The 16,410-nt window shown below is 36.3% G+C and overlaps 1 pseudogene; it reads right to left on the reverse strand.

The window, feature by feature from the left end:
* Positions 1 to 517: 517 nt before the first annotated feature.
* On the reverse strand, positions 518 to 14,468 carry LOC144372861 (3',5'-cyclic-AMP phosphodiesterase 4D-like; annotated as a pseudogene).
* Between the last annotated feature and the right edge of the window lie 1,942 nt (positions 14,469 to 16,410).

Genomic DNA, 16,410 nt, shown 5'->3' on the forward strand with positions numbered 1-16,410 from the left:
GCAGCTCACTGAACTACACTATTCAGTCATGTATCAGGAAGACTTGAAATTAGAAAATTATGCAATTTCTGTGGCTCATCCTACTCCTGGAAACAGACTCATGCTGTGTCCTATTTGTGACATTTTTGTTGCTCCATCCACTAAGTTCACTCCATCCATATAATCCCTTCTTTCTTCCAAAAAATATTGCAAACAAATAAAAGAAACCCCAAATCCAATCTACTACTGGGCTGCCTGATGAGCCACTCTCCCTTGAAAACATTTTGGAGTTGATTTTATCTGCTTTGTCAGCTCTCCCAAGCTGAAATTCTGTTAAAACATTTTCGAAGATATCCCCCTTGCTCTGATGACATGGAGGTGAAGAAACTGGTTACGATATTCCTGAGTGCCAGACTGAGTATTCAAGGTCAGTTTTGTTCAACAAACTTCCTGGCAGATGAGAGTGAGGTGTGACCATGGTTGTGGCACGTGACATGCACTTTGGAAACAATTTTCTACTTAAAAAAAAAAAGGCGTGGCAGTCTCTGTACTATTATGTGTCAGGAGAACAATCATCTATTACAGGAGCTTCTGGCTGGCTTTTCTCTTCTCCTACTGCCTCCTCTTCCACCTGTTCATCAAGGGGAATTTCAGTAGACTCCAAGTCTTGAGTACACAGAGTCTTGGAGTCACTGCAGCTAGTGTCTTCTTTGACTTGACTTCCACTGTCCTTTTCGGTGTCTGACTCACCATCTTCCTCTAAAGTTAGTTAAAACTGGAATTTCTCCGTTTGACTCTGCCGGCCCTCTTCTTGGTCATCAGGTGCAGAAAAGGGGCTCTGAGGGATCGTGCTCTGGTACCATTCACGATTGTCCTCCAAAGTGTCCAAAATATCCTGGGCATCAGGATGTACAAGGTCTGCCCATGTCTCCCAGAGAGGATGAACAATATAGTCTATGAAGCCCACCTAGTTAAAAAAAAGAAATCCAATATGAGCAGTCCCATTGGACTAAGATACCATTAAAAAGATTAAGTAGATCATGGCCCACAAATATAATAGCAATCAGAATACTACTAACCTTAGTTTGGTGAAATAGTCATTATTTGAGATAAGAGACCATATAAAAGTGTTGTTTCTAGCTGGTGAAAGTTTCTAGCCTCTAGAATGATTAGTAGTTCAAGAATATGTTCACAATGCAAAAACATTTTCAGTTATTTACATGGCAGGATATGGGGTCTGGAACTTATTTTAGAATAAAATGTGAATCTAGATAACTGAAATAAACAAATACTCTATGTACATGAACATGGTTATAATGAATGAGCAGAATGCCACACCAGTAGAAGCATGGCTATGTAAATCTAAGTTCTACAATTGCAGGTTTTCTATATCATAAGTGGTAAGGTGAAACTGATTCTGTCAAAAACAAATAATTTTAAAAGCCCAATAAAACACTATGAGTAAACAAATGCTAGCTGCATCTTTCTTCTCTTGGAAGGCTTTCTGTGTCATGCATTACCTGTGATTTTTCCACAGATGCATTGTGCTTGTCACACATGGGACTTATCTCCATGCCACACACCCTCTCTCGGTCTCCTTGGTGGAAGAACTCCTCCATTATCCGGTCTGTCCACTGACGGTACAGTTGGAAAGGCTTTGTGAGGTTGCTCAGGTCTGCACAGTGCACCATGTTCTGAAGGACCTAAAGTAGACAGAGGAATTCTCTACTCAGCACTTGCTCCATTTTTTTTTCAAACTAGAAATTCAAGTTGGATGACTGTGACACTTAAAAATACACATAGTGTAAGATTTATTTCAAACAGCTCAACCAAGATGTGTCTGTGTGTGGTTCACACTTGTATAAATAGTTCCAAATTATGCCACTTCTACTGCATCTAAGTATCATAGGAGAAGCTGTTTATGAGTGTGGTTAATGAAATTCAGGCCTCCTTATGTGGATGGTTTTTGGGAGGTTTTAGATGTTTTTGTTTTTTAAATATATGGGCAACTAAAAAGAACAGTAAGTTTCTACCTGGTTAATTCTTAGGATGAGAGTGTGAGTAAAAATCCTGCCTATAGTTACTGAAAGTATAAGATGGGAGAAATGAATTTTATCAAAGCAGAATACACAGACACATGTGCATGTGTACACAAACACACACAAACCCCACAACACAAAATCAAATAATGATTTACCTGAATCCTGTCAGAATAGTTATCAAGAAGAAGAACCCCAGAACTTGTCACTTTCTTAGTTTCAACCATAGTTTTCAAATCAACCAGTAGATTCATGTGTTTTGACATGTCTGTTGCAAGTACCTTAGAAGATAAAGAATATTTTATTAAGTCCAAAGGGAAAAGTCAGAATTTGCATATGAAAACTTTTTTTTTCCAGAATGTGAAAAGGAAGGAAAACTACTATGACTTCTAATGGCAGTATATGGAAATGAATCCTTCTAGGGGCACAATCTTTTCCCTTTGCTAACGACTCTTGGAAACCTAGCTAATTATGTACACTATGCAGAAACATCAGGCACTGACCACCACTTTCCTGGTGAAAACATGATGGTATCTCTGAGGATAAGATATCATCACACATTTTAAAATTTTTTTATTCCCTGGATTAGAAAGTGGTTATTGGACTACAATGAGTGATTTAAGGTTGCTCACAGACCACTTCATAAATAATATTCTGGTTAATTTTCTGCTTATCCAAGAAAAACAATTTCTTTCTCTGTATGTACAAAGCAAGTAATTTTTTAGAAACAAGATATTTTTCTATGTCTCATAATCACTCTGAATAATACACATAGAGAAAATAGTAAAATCATGTATATCTCTAATTGGAAGGAAAAAGGCAGGGGATATTCAAGTGATAGCCCAAGCCCTCTATTTTTGCTTATTCATCTTTTTCTGTCTGCCATGTGGAGCTCAGAAAATAAAGCTGAATAATGAGGTTCAACTATTATTATTCTTAAATCCAAACTGTTAAAAGTAGACAACCTATTACAGAATAGCACTGCCAGTAACAGATGCAGCTTCTAGAACATAAAGGGCCATAGAAGTTTGGAAATACACATGCTTTTACCTAATACTCTCATTCTCACATTTGAATTTTTTTAGACTACTTTCATCACATTTTTTTTGCTTTTTTTTGCTTTTGTTAACTACTTACAATGTCAATGACAATTTTCCTTAAAGATTGTCTTTGATTTTTGGTCAAATTCTGAAAAATGTCACAATTTTCTTCCTGTAGCAACTTAAAGCCCACGGCCAAATGATGGTTCTCTAAGACAGAGGAGTCATTATACATCAAGGCAAGTTCAGAGTCTGAAAGGAAAAAAGGCAGAAGATCACCAGAGCTGTTTAATTAGAGCTTATTTTTAAAGTTTTATGATACTTTGGGTTTAGGATGCAATTTCCCCTAAACTTCTCTGCCACCCTTACCATTACATGATAATAACAAGAAGAAAATACATTGAATAATGAAGGAGCAGAAATAACACTGGAACCTTTAGGAGTGGACTCCAATGTTACTGACACGTGGAGGGGCATTTCACTCTGTGGGCCTTAGCTGCCTCCAGACAGGATAAACTCAGCGGAATATGGAATTATTCTTAACATAGCAACATGTCTACAGCATAAGGTCTTATATTCCTGATAATTGTGGATTCTCTGCCCTACAACTTTTATGTGAGGATCATGCAATGCCAAGAAGTGTAGCAAGAAGTCTTGAGCCATGAACTCTAGTAGTGAATCCGGAAATGATAAACATGATCCATTCAGTACCTGGCACACACTAATAACTATATAAAGCATTCTCTATTTTATTGAGGGACCATGCATTTCTTTACAAATCCAAAGCCACAATTTTATTACAGAGAGACTAATTATGCTCATTTGTAAGAACTACCCTGGATCATCAAGAGTAAATTACAACATTCTCAATATAATGCTACTAATGAAGGCATAAAGACCATTTAATTTATTTCTCAGTCTTCACTGGCATGGGGATAGAGGGTGGGAAGGTACTACCACTTAACTGAAGTCATGTACTTCATTTGGCAGACACATACTAAGTGCATGTTCTCAATAATATAACAAAATACTGAATGATAGGAGTTGGCTCAGGCAATTATGCAAGCCAGTGAGGACATCATCTGCAAGCCGGAGAAGCAGAAAAAGCCAGTGGTATAATTCAGTTCTAGTGTGACCACTGAGAACTGGAGCATGGGGAGACTGGTGTAAATTCTCTCTTGTAACCAGAAGCACTGATGTCCAAAGGCAGGAGAATATGGATATCATTGCTCAAACAGAAAGTGATTTTGCCTTTCCTCCACCTTTTGGTTTCATTCAGGCCCTCAATGGACTGAGTAATGCCTACTGCACAGGTGAGGGGAATCTTCTTTACTCAACTTACTGATGTAAATGCTAATCCCTTCTGGACACACCCTCAAAGACACACGGGAAAGAATATTTACCAGCCATGTTGGCAACCTAGTTGAGCCACACATAAAATTACCCATCACAAGGTTCACCCCTTGCCAAACTGGTACCTATATGCATTTCCTTAAGCTGTATTTAGTCTCCAAATAAAGACAATAATAAGGTCACAATTCCACCTAACATGGTACAATTATGAACACAGTACCCCTTCTCCATAAGAGGTAAAGTTCTAGAATGATGTTTACTCTTCTTGTGATATTCCACAACTTAAATACTATGATGCAAAATTAACAATACCTTAAAACTAATGTAAAGTCAAAACATCTTATATTGCATGATGAGGGAAAAGGAGGAAAAACAAAGAAAATTTCCCAATATAAGTATATTTACATACACAAAGGTGTACTCATGATGATTAGAGTCCTCATTTCTATAACTGGTCTTGTGCTCATAGCTGGTAATTATAACCACATTCTCCTCTTACTCATTCTTTATCTCTTTTGTCTTTAGAAAGTACCTAGTCATGGCTCTTTTTCTACTGGGTTGACCCAAATTTTCACTCCTGTGAAGGGCCATTAGTATTTCCACCTGGATTGTGTTGTTGTAGTTTCCCATTGACCTAACTCACAATGGCATAGTAATGTAAGAGATACCATAAGAAATTTCCTGTATTCCGCACACACATTCTTCCCTACCTACACTGTGGAGTAATAACCCAGTTTCCCCTTGACAGTCCACATCAGTCCTCACAGTTAACACTGTAACTCCTTTCTTGGTCTCTTCTTCATTTGGAGACATAAGGAATCCAAAGGGGAATTCCTTCTAGGTCAGTGAATTATTGTCATGCTTCCTAGTCATTCCTCCCTATGGAATTAAGACCTATGGGCCACAGAGCATAATGTTGCCAGAAGAGAAAACAAATTTTGCCTGTGGGGTAACTAGAGGTAATAGTGAATAGTGCTACTTCCATGTCCATCTTTGATTTCTGGACTTGTGACTCTTGGTTATGGGAGAAGTAGCATTAGATACTGAACACTGGTTTTGATTACATATGGCCTTCTGGAACACTTTGTCCCAGGCCTGAAAGGTATTGCCACCTGGCTGGTGCTGCAACCGAGGCTTCAAAAAGGCCATTCCACCATTCTAATCAAGCCAGTTGCTTCTAGAGTGTGGGCAGCCTTTGGCAGCTCTAAGTGAATCATGGCACAACTACTGAATCTGCTGAATATATGGCTCAAGTGGCAGAGTAACCTGCACAGCAGCCTGCACTTCTGCAGAACCTTCTCTTATTCTGTGCCACCACACAAAACCAGCAGATTTTTAGATTACTCGGCCGGCCAGAATAACACACCCAAACAAGTAAGTTTCCTCCGAAATCCTAACTGGTACGAGGCATTGTGCCTTCTTCATAGTTGTAGGAGGAGCCAGATGTAACAATTTACCCTCTTCTTAGAAGAGATATCTTACCATGCCCCATACCACTGGATCCTTAGAAATTTCACTAAGGCAGAAGGCCCTTGAATTTTATTTGGATTTATTTCCTAAGCAATGTCCTCAATTTTCCAGTAGACATCCTGGGAAGCTGGGAGCTCATTTTACATTGTATTTAGTCAATAACAGGAGAATGTTCTGCCTTTTATTTCCAGCAATTTCAGCCCTGCAGCTACAGAGGAGAGGGCTGGCACACGTAGAAGCACTTAGTCCACTGATGGTGGTGCTTGATCTGGGAATTCCAATCCTCAAGCTCATCCCTTTACTCCACCACTTGATTCACTGACATCAGGAGTAACCAATCAATGTTGTTACATTCCTGGGTTTTCTAAAAATGTGTGAGAGTATCATATGCAGAATCACTTCGCTCCTTGCTTCAAATGTAAGTGGTTGATTGGGAGTACCCAAGGCAGATAATTTATATATGAACAGTTCTCCCCACAGACTATCAGTGCTTTTTCTCTTACTGGAAACAGCACTGCTGTCTTCAAACTTAATCAGATTAAAAAGCCAATTCCAGAAACCCCATAATTAATTCAGAAAAGTCATCCTTGAAACTTTCTTCCTCTACATTCTTAATTAAAAAATATCTATTATGGGTTATCCAGAGAAAAAGAACCAGTCGGATAAAGAGATATAGATATTTCAATGTGCTTATTAGGAACTGGCTCAGGTGATTATGGATGCCAATAAGTCCCAGGATCTGGAGAAGCAAGAGAGCTAGCTAGGGTTGCGATTCAGTCTGAAGATCTGAGTTAGGGAATGAATGGGGAGGGAATGGAAGGAGTGGAGAAAGTAATTGATGGAAGTCCCAGCTCACGTTTGAATGCCCCAAAAGCAGTGGCATGGATATCTGAGAGCAGGAGAGAATGATATCCCAGCTCAAACTGAAAACAGGAATTTGCCTTTTTCCATATCGTCTACTCTGTTCAGTCCCCAGTGGCTTGGATGATGTCCACTCACAATGATGACCATAACCTTTACTTAATTTGCTGATTCAAATGCTTATGTCTTCTGAAAACATTCTCACAGATTCACCCCAAATCATTTTTGGCCAGCTCCTGGGCATGCCTAAGCCTGGTTAAGTTGTAAATAAAATTTACTCTCCCATCCTCAGACCATAGGCCCCTGAAGGACATTCTTGTGCTTTAGTACAACTGCAGATCCATTCCATATATACCTCTGCTTATATCTTCTTGATGAAAAACACTTTTAAGAGTAAACTAAGTGCATATTCATTGTATCAGGGTTTGAGGTTAAATGATCCTGAGCTTAGAAATCCAACAGACCTGGCTGTGAAATCAGCACCCCAACTCTCTTCCTTTGTTCTCATTTGTAAAGTAAGAACAACCCCTACCAAATTCCTGGGAGGATTATATGCCAGTAACTAACAGAAATGTGGGGGCTTCTAGTAATCCCCCAGGAGTTTCCTCCGCAAACTGCGGAAACCTCATTTCATCAGCTCAGTCTAAGAAGGGAAACTGGAAACAATTTTTTCAACAGTAAGAGCCTGTTTAAAAGGCACAGGAGCAAGAGAAGATTGGGCCTTAATGTGAAGGTAAGAACATCCGTGTGGTGGATCCAAGCCTACAACAGGAGGTTGGGCTGGCACGCTTAGGACTGAGGTGAAGACTGGGTATGGATACCACGAGTAAGAACTACCTCTCACTGTTACTACCGCTTCACTATGTTGAACCCAGAGCTTGAAAATGACAGCAGGCTACACTGTGACTCTAAGTTACAAAAGACAAGAGCAAAAGTCTTCAAAAGGACTTCTGAACATAATATTTGTCCTTGAAATGGGGAGAGGAAGTGGTGGTTTTAACTTAATATTGGTGCTGAAGTCCAAGGGTTAAAGCTGCTTGCTCACTCCCTCAACTCCTCTTTCTGTGCCACAAGCCTGCACTGTTTCCACTGCCCTGAACACCATCACATGCCACATGTTCACATAAGCTGTCTTTTCCTGCAGAATGCAGGTTCCTAATAGCCAATGCTCAATTTTGGCCACCCTGAATTCATAGTGCCCAGAACCAAATTTAAATATATTGTTATTGAATAAAATAATCTCAATAGTTACAACTATACCACATTTGTTAAAAATGAATTTACCTTCTTTTAAATGTTAGTTAGGTTTATGTAGAAAAACAAAACTCTCTATATAATTCACTAATATGACTATGGGAACTGTATTTTTAAATTACATCAGAGAAATTAAAAAGTATATGCACTGGTTCTTAGACATAACTTCACCTTAATATGATATGATGCTTCTCTGCTCTTAGAAGCCAAAATATATATGCTTTGATTATGTACCTAATGTAAATAAGTCTTTCTCCCCACAACTTGGCCATCTTTGATAGAAACAAAAAAGGATACTTTTCCAAAGAAAATGCAATGCTATGTATATTTTGTACTTTTGATAGTGCTTTATTTTTTTTCAGAAAATAAAGCTGTGAAGTTAAATAGATTTTTAATGACATTCTAGAATGTTCTATTCAAGACTTGATGATGTAGTACACATTTTTCAGGTTTAATTACCTATATTATCCTTAAAAATAAAAGACTTAAGGAGCTTCCCATGTGGAACTTCAATTTCTCTATGTCACTTTCCTTTATATCACCAAGTTTTCATTAAAGCTCAACCAATTCCGCCAGGCAGGAAAGATCTCTCTGCTTTTAGAACCCCCAAGCTGCTTAGAGTGAGTACAAGCACAATTAGTGTCAAATCATTTGGCACCCCAAAGTAACACACATCAAATGATTCATGAGAACCAGGATTACAACTGAAAAGCAGGACCATAACTGCACTGTGAACCAGCCCAGTGAGCCCTAGTGCTCCTCTGAGATCAGCCACATAACCCAAGGTATCCCTTTACCTTGCTGCACTCAACAGTCTCCTTTATAGTATAGCAGATAACTTTCCAACTCTGGGTTTATACATCTTATAATCAGGACTTTTTAAAGTTCCTTATTATAAAGAATGGATTCAATCTTTGGTTTTGGGAAGACTGGAGTTTCAGCTCTGAGCCAAGAGCAGAGCTAGTGCTAGTCTGACTCACTGATGCTCAACTCATCCATAAATGTAGGAGAAAATACCAACTTAAGTCTGTTAAGGAAAAAAAAAAGACATTTATAGCAGATCAAAAACAAATTGTCAGGAGAAGTGGCACATGCCTGGAAGACTGCAAATTTGAGGCCAGCCTCCACAACTTAGCAAGACCCTATCTCAAAATAAAAAAATAAATAAATAAAAAAGAGACTGGATATGTATGTGGCTCAGGGGTTAAGCAATCCTAATTTTAATCACTGGTACTAAAAGTAAATAAATGTATAATACTGTTAATTTCACAACGCTATTTATTACTAGTTATGAGAGATTTCTTTATTGTATGTTATGAAGATAAAACTTTTTATTTTACCAGCTACTAAGCCCTTTCTGTGTTCTTCAAAGGAAAATAAAAGAACCTACCTCACATGATCCCTTGTGAAAAGCTTACTAGGGCAGTAATTCTGATCATGCCCTGTTACTATCATAAACCATGGGATACTTTCATACACCAAATGACAATGCTGATTCATTTGCTCAGGAATAACACAGTCCCATTACACTCTAACATCAAAAATATTAGCAATCCAACCTAAGCTGCTCTGTGGATTGTGAGCTTTCCTGTGTTCCTGTGGTTCGATAGAAAGAAGATCATCACAGCATCACTGGTAGCAAGGAACTTTCAGGTTCAGGATTGTCATCTTTTCACCCCAAGTAGGTGACCAGAAAAATGAGCTTAAGTGCACATCTCTGGCTACTCTCTCAGTATTTATAATCATCCTCCAAATCTCTAAATTATCTGTTTCAGTGCCTCTTAAACTTCAATGGGTATTAAATTTATCTGTAGATGGGCTATGCTAGCTTAAATGACCTAACCTGTATAAATAAGTTCCTAAACCAAGCTTCTAACCACACATCTCTGGACACTTGTTATAATCCTTTAAATATATGGATCACTAAAGTGTACTTTACTGTAAGGTAGGACAGAGGTTGTTAAAAGAAAGATAAATAGATTTAAATAATCCTAAAGTTTGAGTTAAGTGTCTCAAAGCAAGATTGCATTTAATTTTTCTCTTTAGATCGGAGTACAGCCAAGTATAAGAAATAAACAGTAAGCATTGAGAATTGTACATGGCTAGATGGTTATCACATATAGGAAGACTATTATCTACAAATTCAAGCAGAAGGGAAAAAAAGGCAGTTTTTTTTCCAAAAAAAATTTTTTTTGTCTATTTTTTTTTATTCTAAGATTGGAAAAGAAACAAGGGGGTATCCATATTCAACTGGCCAATTAACTATGGCTTGGGCAGATATCTCTCTTGGTTATCTTTACCTCACAACTTAAATCTTCTTAGTGTGTTTTCTTACTAGGGATAGCCATTGATCCTAGATAGCCCTATATCCATATTTCTCTTATCTTAAAATAAAAATCTTGATTTCCCTTTTAAGAAGGCAGATTATTAACATGAAAAAAACATTTTCAACAACTTTGCATTTTTTTCATATATAAAATTAAATTTATAATATTAATATATTTTAGTGGCAAGGAATTAAATCGCAGTAAATGTTTAAGTAATTTACCTACTGACTTCAATGACCAAATAACTTCTGTAAACCTAAGCTCTTTCCAAAGAAAGAGGTGGAACATCACCTCAACATTTCCTACAGAGGTTTGCTGTGTAGCTCTCAGAGATGTCCACATTGAACAGTCCTACCATCCTTATATTTCCAAATTCAGCAATGACTTGTTATACAGATTTGAGAGGTTACCACTGAGGAGAAAAAGACTTAATGATTAAAATATCAAATTAAGAGAGAAGTTCCTGTCACCCTCATTACAAGATTTAAAAAGAAAAGAAGAGGGTTGGGCCTGCTGAGGGTGGGGAAAGGTGAGGTACAGCTTTTGAAGGGATGAAATGATGATCTACATAAAGTAAAGGTCTACTAGCACTCACTTTCACCTACCTTTGCTTTTTTTTTAACCTTTAAAGGCAGCATAGCTACCTAAATGTCTCTTCCCATTTTTACTTTTGATTCTCCTTATTATCCCTATTTAGTGAAATAGCAACATATTATTTTCAGAGAAGTCCTAAACACATATTTTCAAACATCATAATGCCTCTTGGGATGTAATGATAATTTTCAGAGATAAATTATATTAACATACACTATCATTAAAACACATATTTACACATCTCCAAAGAACTTTATAGACCTGAAAAAAAATTTACACAGATCCTCAGAAAAACTTACTCTGAAAAAAATCACTGAACTTTACTTACTTGTATTGATCAGAAATTGATTTGACACACCAGGATGATCTACATCCTGTATTGCACTAGCAAAAATTGCTGCAAGAATCTCCAAATCTGTAAACACAGCCTGGAAAATCAGATAATATCAATATTACTATTCTATAAGGATATGAATAAAAAGTGTTAATAAAATGACAAATGACTTCCTAGAATTTAGATGGAAAACAAACCTTCAAATCACCATGTATTTTGAATAGACTTTTAGCTAATGAGGTACCTATAAACTTTCTAAGCATAATTCTGGAAGAAAATATTTCAACTTCATTATATCTGCGGATCATCATACCTTTTTAAAAAATAGAAAAAAAAAGTGTCTTAATAAGACATGGGAAATTATTTTCTTGGATCCAAATCAGGATTTCTCGACCTCAGCACTGTTCACATTTTGTGTCAGGTCACACTATGTGTGATGATGTCCTGTACTGGTACATTATAGATACTTAGAAGAATTCTTGGCTTGACCATGACATGCCAGTAACATATATAAACAAAAATGTGATACAACCAAAAATTTCTCCAGGCATTCCAAGTGTCACTAGAAGCTGAGGGGAGGGGGGAAAGGGGCAAGAAATCATCTACAGTTGAAAACCACTCATCTGAATGATGAGGTATTAACATAATTTCATACTGAGAACAATGCAAACTATATCCAAAAAGAGAATCTTTCCCAAAAATGATTAAGGAAATCAAATTGCTTTAGTAAACACTTAGCAGAATAACATCTTAGAATTTAAAAAAAAATTAAAGTATTTTTTCCTAATAAATTCTATGGAAAATATCAATGCATTCACTGTTTACATTTTATAAATTAATAATTCTTTGAACTCTAACTTAAAAAGTCATCAAAATGAATTTCCAGAAAACAAACAAAAGTCCAGATGTGCATTATGACATATCCACTGGATCATTTCAAAAGAAGAAATATAAGCAGATGAATCCCTAAATCTCTGATCCACTTTTACAGACAAATTCATCAAAGCTGCAACTGCTTTATTAACCACAACATTTATCCCCTATAAGTCAACATATTTCCAATAAAGCCAATTACTATATGCATCACAAATTCCTCAGTTTGAAAGTTTAAGACACTCATGAATGGCAAGTTAGTGTTCTTAACATTTTTAAAAACAGATTTACCTCCAAAGCAGGAGTAGACAGTAGCACATGAGTGGACTGGACAACATCTGCAGCATGGATGTTGTTATGATAGGCCACATCAGCATGGTAATGGTCTTCAAGGGTCATAAGGTATGTAATTAGAGTGTCTACTGGAATTTTAAATGTTTTTAACAAATCCCGTTCCTGTATGAGAAGATATCCTTGTAACATTTTTGTCTTTATATTTTTTTAAAAAATGTTTCACACAGAATGTTAGAACAAACAAACAACCCCCCTTGCGCACACACACACACACACACACACACACACAGACACACACACACACAGACACACACACACACACACACAAAACCACCAGGGCTTCCTACAGATGACTCAGAAACAGAAATAGCACTTTCCCATGTGCAGTGAGAGACATGGAAATATTTGGGAAGATCTAGGAACTTATGGGACAATATCAGAGTTGAGTTGTCCTTCTGGAGGACAATACTGCTTTATCCAAACCTAAGGTCTCAGAAATGTACTACCTACTATAAAAGCTTCAGTATACCATGACCATGGAGGCACCAGCGCTGGAGCACCATTGCCTCAGCCCCACCAGCTCCAACCTCGTTCTAGAACTGGAGTTTCCCATTCTAGTCCCAGTGTATCAATAACAGACTCAAATTCTCATTTAAATCTCACTCTGAGCTGAGGCAAGGGCTCCAAAAGAAAATATAGTGGACATGGAAAAGGTAGTAGCAGATTAAAGAAATTATGTTCTGAGGTTAGTCTGCAGGGAAGTTACTCATTTTTTAAAGTTAGCATTCCATTCCCTATGCAAGTCAGGGTCATGAAGATGAATCTTAAACTGTTGTTTTAATGAATTGCTTCATTCTCCCATATCACATCTTTTTCTTAGATGGAAAAAAAATAAAATTTATTTTTGTTTTATCCACACTCCACATTTCTCTACCTTTATTTGTCCCTTGGAAAAGGAACAGATAAGGGAAAAGATACTATCAAAATGAACAACAACAAAAAAAGGTGGGTGATACTGGGGTTGTAGCTCAGCGTCACAGCATTTGCCTAGCATGTGAGATTCAGTCCCTGGGTTGATCCTCAGGACCACCTAAAAATGAATAAACAAAATAAAGGTATTGTGTCCAACTACAACTAAAATATAAATACTTTTAACAAAAAGGGTGAGTGATAAGGAAGACAAAATGCATACACTTTTCATAGACTCAACAGTCAGTCCCTGCACAAAAGAGATGTGATAGAACTGCTATACCTGAAATATGGTGTGCATGATAACAGTAAGAGGCCGTTCCAGACAACTCAGCTATTCTGAAAACATGAAGACCCCATTTGTTCACATCTTCTAGTTCCTGGCATTGAAAAATTACACCAAATAATTAGAAAGTGGAAGAACATGAGGCAATGAAACGCAAATATTTAAAAATCTAAAAAATTGTTAGATATATTTAAACAATGACTCATTTTAAATATAAGCAATATACCATAAAAATAAAAGCAAACTTTAGAAAAATTTACTTAAATGTACTGAAAATGGTGAAGCATTGCTTAGATTGTAATTCTGACAACACATCACGTTCACAGATTTTGAATATTTGAATATCAATCCCAAAGCATTTCTTCAATGGATAATATTTACTCACAGAAACTTAACTATTCTTGTACAACCCAGAAGAGATGACAGACTTCTAACTTCTTCAGACCAAAAATCAAATGAAGATACAAAAAAGTAAGAAATGTGTACTAAACCACCTGTCTAAATCCACATATTAATAAATTCAAATAACTGAAAGAGCTTTATAAAGTGCTTTTCCATTTTCAAAACAAACTTATAAATTAATGAACTTTTCCATCTATTTAAGAGAAGAAATCAAAATTCATGCAAAACATTACTACATACTTATGATTACGCTCTCTGAAATTATCTTACCTTGGCCAGAACATCTTCTTGTTCTGTTTTAACTCCAAACCTTGGGATACTTGAATTAGTAAGACTAGAACTATACATCAATTTCTTGACTCTACTGATCTGAGACATTGACCTTTTCTTTTTCTCTTTTTCCTTCTGAGTTGGAGAAGAAATTTCCACTTCATGTTGCTTATCTTAAGAAATTTAGAAATTGTTCTACAATTATTATGAATTCTACTTTAAAAAACACAACATGCATAATTAGGCAGGATATAATTAATCACTGGGAAATATTTACAAGTTATACTTTTCTAATAGAGTTGAATATTCATAATTTGATGAAAACTTGATATCCTCACATACAAAATTAAGCAAATAAATTCCATAATAAACTAATTAATATCAAATGTCCAGTGGTTACTTCCTGATAGATCACCCAATGTAAAAAATCATGCAAGACTTAATCATGACAGCAGACTCACAGAAAGTACAATTCTTGATTATTTGCTCTGTTCACCAACTCCATTACTGTATGACAATAACCTAGAGGCTTGAAACTGCTCTTGCCAACTAAGGATTTCAATTTTCAACACATACTTTAAAATAATAAAAACTTCAAACACAAATATAATAAAAATAGCAGTGTACAAATCTAACAGCTAATTAAAACCGATCAGACTATGGGAATTGAAGCAGCATTTTTTGAAAGAAAATATAGTTTTCCCTTTTATTTCCTGTTATTATAGAAATAAGCTTTCTAAGGAAAAAAATACAAAGGGAAGTAGTCCCTTTTGACATTTGATGAGGTAAATTAAAAAAAAATTGAAAATGGAAGCACGCATATTCAATGACTTGAATAACTCAGGTCCTTTCTTTTTCTATACCACATTAGATAAGTTATGATGTAACCAAGTTTTATAGAAACCACAGAGAATTCCAATTATAAGTTATTAAATGATTTTACACCAATGCTCTTTATCTTTTTCTACAGTAAAATCAAGATATCTTGGTACATTCATTCTTCCACTATTTCAAGCAGTCAGTAAACCTACCCATTCATGTCTGTTCAGTAATGTGCCAATCAGCCATCAAAACAGTTTTGTTTTGAAAGTAATTTTAAATCAAGGATTTGTTCAAATTACTGATTTTCACTTATTGCACTTCTTTCTCCTGATGAGGTAGAGGGGCTGCCCCAGAACATCATATTTTCAGCTATTATTAGCACACTGTTCTTTAGCAGTTGCACTGTACTTGCTCACCAGATTGCCAGGCATGGTACGCATTAGACAATCAAATCATCAAGGGCAGGACTATTTCTAATTTATCATTAAGTACCTAGTGCCCAGCCAGGGAAGCATTTAAGAAAAATTTGTCAAATGCATGCATAAATATCTTATAAAATACATTGTACTGTTCTGTATTATGAAAAGAAAACTGTCTAGGGATGTAGCTCAGTGGTAAAATGTTTGTATGTGTGAAGACCTGAATTTAATCCCTGGCACCACTGAGTAAATAAAAAAAATTTACTTTGTTACCTTATATTCTAAGGCTTAGAAGTTTACAGTATCAAATTATTAAGATAATAAATACAAATGGAATTTTTGACACTTATTTGATTTCCAAAATGAGTTGGTGCTTCAATCCCTCTCCAAAAACCAGCAAACAAACAATTCAAAAGAAAAATTTTAAGCTGCATGGAGTTATTCTCACCTAAGAATGTGTCTGATATGTACTCCGACACTTGGTTTCCAGACCGGCTCATTTCAGAGAGATGGGTGAGCTCCTGATTAAGCAACCTTTTAAACTGAAAAACCAAAAGGTAAAATGAAATAACAGAAGAGGAAATTTTAAGTGAAATAACTTAAGCGTATCCTGGGACACAGAAAGATACATCCCCAAAATTTTAAATTGCCTTGACAATTTAGAGGAGAACTCTTCAACAGAACCTTCTGCAATCATAGGAAAGAACCATAAGCTGTGTCACTTGTGACAGTGGCTGCCAGGCACAGGTGACTGCCACACACTTGAAATGTGGTCAATGTGAACAAGACACAGAATTTTGAATTTCGTATAATTATTCTCAATT

This window comes from Ictidomys tridecemlineatus, unplaced genomic scaffold (assembly GCF_052094955.1).
Source record: "Ictidomys tridecemlineatus isolate mIctTri1 unplaced genomic scaffold, mIctTri1.hap1 Scaffold_176, whole genome shotgun sequence".
In the NCBI taxonomy this organism is placed as follows: Eukaryota; Metazoa; Chordata; class Mammalia; order Rodentia; family Sciuridae; genus Ictidomys; species Ictidomys tridecemlineatus.